Source organism: Arvicola amphibius, chromosome 10, assembly GCF_903992535.2.
Source record: "Arvicola amphibius chromosome 10, mArvAmp1.2, whole genome shotgun sequence".
NCBI classification, from domain to species: Eukaryota; Metazoa; Chordata; class Mammalia; order Rodentia; family Cricetidae; genus Arvicola; species Arvicola amphibius.
Genome location: NC_052056.1, coordinates 98,430,011 through 98,434,691, shown reverse-complemented (window position 1 = coordinate 98,434,691; position 4,681 = coordinate 98,430,011). Strand labels below are relative to the sequence as shown.

Below are 4,681 nucleotides of genomic sequence, written 5' to 3'. Positions count from 1 at the left end.
ACCTGCCACCCACAGGCAGCAGCTTGTAGGCCGCGCATTTCCTAGCCAGAGCCCCCTGGCCTTTCTCTCTCTCTCTCTCTCTCTCTCTCTCTCTCTCTCTCTCTCTCTCTCTCTCTCTCTCACACACACACACACACACACACACACACACACACAGAGCCATCTTTCTGCTCTTCACAGAAGACCCACACTGCTGCTAGGATCTCAGGGCTGGCAGAGGCAGGATTTAAAGCTGCCGGTCTTCCTGTGAGACCACTATCCCGTTCTTTCTGCCAACACCAGGCAGGTGCCCTGCACCTACCTCAGAGGGCTGGGCAGGGCCACTTCCCACCTCCTCTGCTCTGGAAGACCCTGGACAGCCTCCCAGATTCCAGCTTGAACTCTCTTGGACCTGATGAGTCTCAGGGCAGTCTATGGGTTCTGTCCCCACCCAGCCACACTGTGACAAGTCTGAAGATCCTACAATAAGATCCAGAACTTCCTTCTAGCAGGGTTTGCGGCTCAAGACCTTATGTGCAATAAAAACCTGCACCACAAAGATGTGGGCAGAGAAGTGTGGCCCTGTGTCACCATGGGGAACAGAAAGACAGAAGACGAACTGCAAGAGGCAAGCTTGGTTGATGTCAGAGAGATATACAGAGCGGAAAAGAGGTGGCGATGCTCTGTGTGCTGGCTAGTAGATATCAACTTAACACAAGGTAGAGTGATCGGTAAGGAAGGAGCCTCAGTTGAGAAAATGCCTCCATAAGATCGGGCTGCAGGCAAGCCTGTAGGGCATTTTCTTAATTAGTGATTGATGGTGGAGGGTCCTGGGCTGCTGGTCCTGGGATCTAAAAGAGAGCAGACTGAGCAAGCCACGAGGAGCAAGCCGGTAAGCAGCACTCCTCACACGGCCTCTGCATCAGCTCCTGCCTACAGGTTCCTGCTTGAGTTCCTGCCGTGACTTCTTTTAAGGATGAACTGGGTCTAATCCCTGGTGAAGGTGGAAGAAGTGTCAGAAGATATACACAGCAGGATTGTTCCTGTTGGCCAGAGAGGGACTCAAGAGTGTGAAGAGCATCGGGTGGCAGCATCAAAGGGCACGCATACTGTGGAGCATTATATGGAGGTGAAAAAGAAACAAACCACCCAGCCACAAGCACACTCCTGAAAACACCTGCTGGGCTGTCCCTCTGGTCAAAGTTCGGCAGCAGTAAGTACAAGTGTAGGACCGCTCGCTTCGGCAGTGCATATACTACAATTGGAACGATACAGAGATTAGTGTGGCCCCTTGCATTTGCATGAGGTGCAAATTCGTGAAGCATCCCATATTTTTTAGTGGACACTAGATGTAAAGCAAAGGGTACCCAGGCTACAGTCTCAGCTCGGAGAGGCTGGGTAACAAGGACCTTAAGAGGGATGCATGAATTTCCCAGGGAAGAGGAAACAGATGAGGTGTCCTGAGTAAACGGGGGCGGGGCAGGGGCGGGGAGTAGAGTGAAGGGGTTGGGGAGATGGGAGTGCAAGAGATCAGGATGGTCGAGATAGGGACGGGAGGAGGGGAGAGTAATGAAGGAGTTATCCTGATAGAGGGAGTCATTGTGGGGCTGGGGAGAAACCTGGTGCCAGGGAGACTCCCAGGAATCCACAGGGATGACCCCAGCTAAGACTCCGAGAAATGATGGAGGGGGTGGTGCCTGAACCGGCCTTCCCCTGTGATCAGATTGGTGACTGCCCCGATTGCCTTCATCCAATACCTGGTAGATGTAGATGCAGAGATCCTAAACCAGGCACTGGGCCGATCTCCAGGAGTCCAGTTGAAGAGAGGATGGAGGGATGATATGACCCAGCTGGCGGGGGGTGGGGGGGAGTCAGGATGATGATGGGAAAACCCACAAAGACAGCTGACCTGAGCTTGTGGGAGCTCACCAACTCTGGACAGACAGCTGGGGAGCCAACATGGGACTGACCTAGGCCCTCTGCATCTGGGTGACAGTGTGAAGCTTGGTCTTCTGTGGGGCTCCTGGCAGTGGGACCAGAACCTGTCCTTGACACATGGGCTGGCTCTTTGGAGCCTACTCCCTATGGTGGGATGCATTGTTCGGCCTTGATGCAGGGGGAAAAGCTTGGTCCTGCCTCAACTTGATATGCCACGCTTTGTTGGTTTGCGTGGGAGGCCTGACCCCATCTGAACGGAGCCAGAAGAGGAGTGGGTGGGAGAGGGTGGAGGGGAGGCGGGGTGGGGGAAACAGGAGGAGAGAAGGGAAGGGGAACTGTGGTTGCTATGTAAAATTTAAAAATGATGAATAAAAAAAGAAAAGAAGCTGGAAGGGGTAAGGGCCTCTGAAAGAATCAGGAAAGGTTTAGTGCGTCCAGCATGGTTTTGTAGACGATGCTGGGAAGGGACAGCTTGGTTCGGGAAGCCTTTATCAGTGATGGACTTGAAAAGAGACAGGAAGATATGAAAATAATAGCAATAGTGTTGGTAAAAATTTTATTATTAAATTTTTGATTTGGGCATTTAATCAGTTAGACACAAAATCAAGTGGAATCATTAGTCAAACAATGCCTTTAGATTCCACTATGAAATTAAGTGAAATCTTTTTTTCTTGTATCAATAAATAACCAAAAGAAAGAGAGAGAGAAAATAAATGTAAAACTGCGTGAGGATAAAGAATCACAAAATTAAGGAAGGGGGAAGGACTCGATGTGGCTTTCTTCATTGACCCAGAGGCTGTGGGGAAGGTTCCCAGCTTGGGGGCTGCTGGGAGATGGCTTAGCCGGTAAAGTACCACACATGCATGGGAATCCAGTTCAGACCTCAGAACTCATCCATAAAGTCCTGAGGGAGGAAGGGGGTGGAGACAAGTACCCCCCCCCCCCCCCCCCCCCGCCACCACCACCCTGCGCTCACTGGCCAGAGAGTCCAGGCAAGTCAGTGAGTTCCAGGTTCAGCAAGAGACCCTGTCTCTAAAGGTGGACAGAAGAAGGCATGGGACGGTCCCTGGCCTCCACCCTCATTCACGCATGCGCACGCATACCATACGTAGACATGAATAAGATCTACAATGACAGAATAACTCCTACAATTCTAGCACTCGGGAGGCCGATGCAGGGGGATTACAAGTTTGAGGCCAGCCTGCGCTACATAGGGAACCCATGCTGTGTCCCTTTCCAGATGTTACAATGGCAAATTCTGTTCTGAGGACTTCAGCAGAATCCAAAGTCAAAAGACAAGCAGAGCAGAGAGGGACGGAAGCCGCTGCGGTGTGCTTGCGCGGGAAGCCTCGGGGGTGTGAGAAGCCACCTGGGAGGGATCTCCACTGTGTTATTCTTTATACCTTTGGTCAGAGTAAATATTTTATAATTAGTGAAATATTTATTAGGGATTCCTTAAATATTTGAGATGTCTTGAATATTTTATAATAAATTTTAAAACGTTTTGAAAAGGAGAAGCCTCTGGTGTCGGACTGAGTTCCCCGTCCACGGAAGTGTGCAAAGACAAGGACAGACTGCCCTCAGTGGGGCCGTGAGCCTCAGAGGGATGTGAGTTCAAACACTGGTTCGTGGGGTCCTGCTGAGGTGGGTACGCAGTGGGGATCAGGTGTCTGTCTGTCTGTCTGTCTGTCTGTCTGTCTGTCTGTCTCCAGCTCTGACTAAGGGCCCTCCTAGAGAAAATGCAGTTTCCCCTCATTCTAAGGACCAGGCTGGGCTCTGGGCAGCCGGGGACAGGAGCTTGGTCCATCTCTTTGTCTCCATTAGGACAAACTCCATCAGCTGCCAAGGGATGGAGCCGGCCACACAGCACAGCACAGCACAACACAGCAGAACCATGGGTTCCGGGAGGCTGCACACCCCTTTCCACCCCTTTCAGCTTTCCCCAGGTTGTCACACATCTCTTCAGCCACCCAGGAGCCACCTCAGCCTCTGCAATCACTGGTTTCAGCCAAGAGGGGGTAAGGCACTTCCCTGGAGACACACAGTCAGATCAGGATAGAAACAGTAAAACTCAAGTCTCGGCCCCTCTCTAGGGTGTTTTCTAACCCTTCCTAATGACATGGGGCCTGGAGACAGCTCCTTGGCAAGTGGATTTCCCCTTGCTCTGTCACCAAGACTTGGAGGGGTTGGTGGCTTGGGCAGATGATAGAGCAGAGAGTCAGAACTCAGACTTTTCTGGAACCCTCAAGTGGCTGTCCTTAGCTTTATTATTATTTGTGTGTTCATGCACAAATGCATGCATAGTTGCATGTGTGAGGGAGAGAACATGTGTGCCATCACACACATGTTGGGGTCAGAGGACAACTTCAGGTGTCAGTCCTTGCCTTCCACTTTGTTCAAGGCAGGGTGTCTTTTTCGTCCCTGAACACGCCAGGCTAGCTGGCCCATGAGCCTTCTGTCTCTGCCTCCCATCTCCCCATAGGAGCGCAGGGAGTATAGACGTGCACCCCTGCATTTGATATGGGTGGAATTCGAACTCAGTCACTTTGCTTGCACAGCAAGCATTTTAGCTGCTGAGCCTCTCTCATTAACTTGAACGTTGCCTAAGGTTTTGGAACCTCAACCAGAGCATGAGCAGAGCCCTCCCTAGCTGACCCCGCATCCTATGCAATGATTAATGGACCTCCTTCTGGTCAAACTTGCTGTGTGGACAGTGGATGCAACCCCCTCTCAGGTGCCCTTTCTTTCCTAAGAATATTGGTTT

The 4,681-nt window shown here is 51.4% G+C and overlaps 1 non-coding gene across 1 annotated transcript; it reads left to right on the top strand.

Moving 5' to 3' along the window:
- Nucleotides 1-1,212: 1,212 nt before the first annotated feature.
- LOC119825796 lies at nt 1,213-1,315 on the top strand. Its single transcript, XR_005287268.1, has one exon. It is a non-coding gene; the product is annotated as a U6 spliceosomal RNA (small nuclear RNA).
- Nucleotides 1,316-4,681: the final 3,366 nt, after the last annotated feature.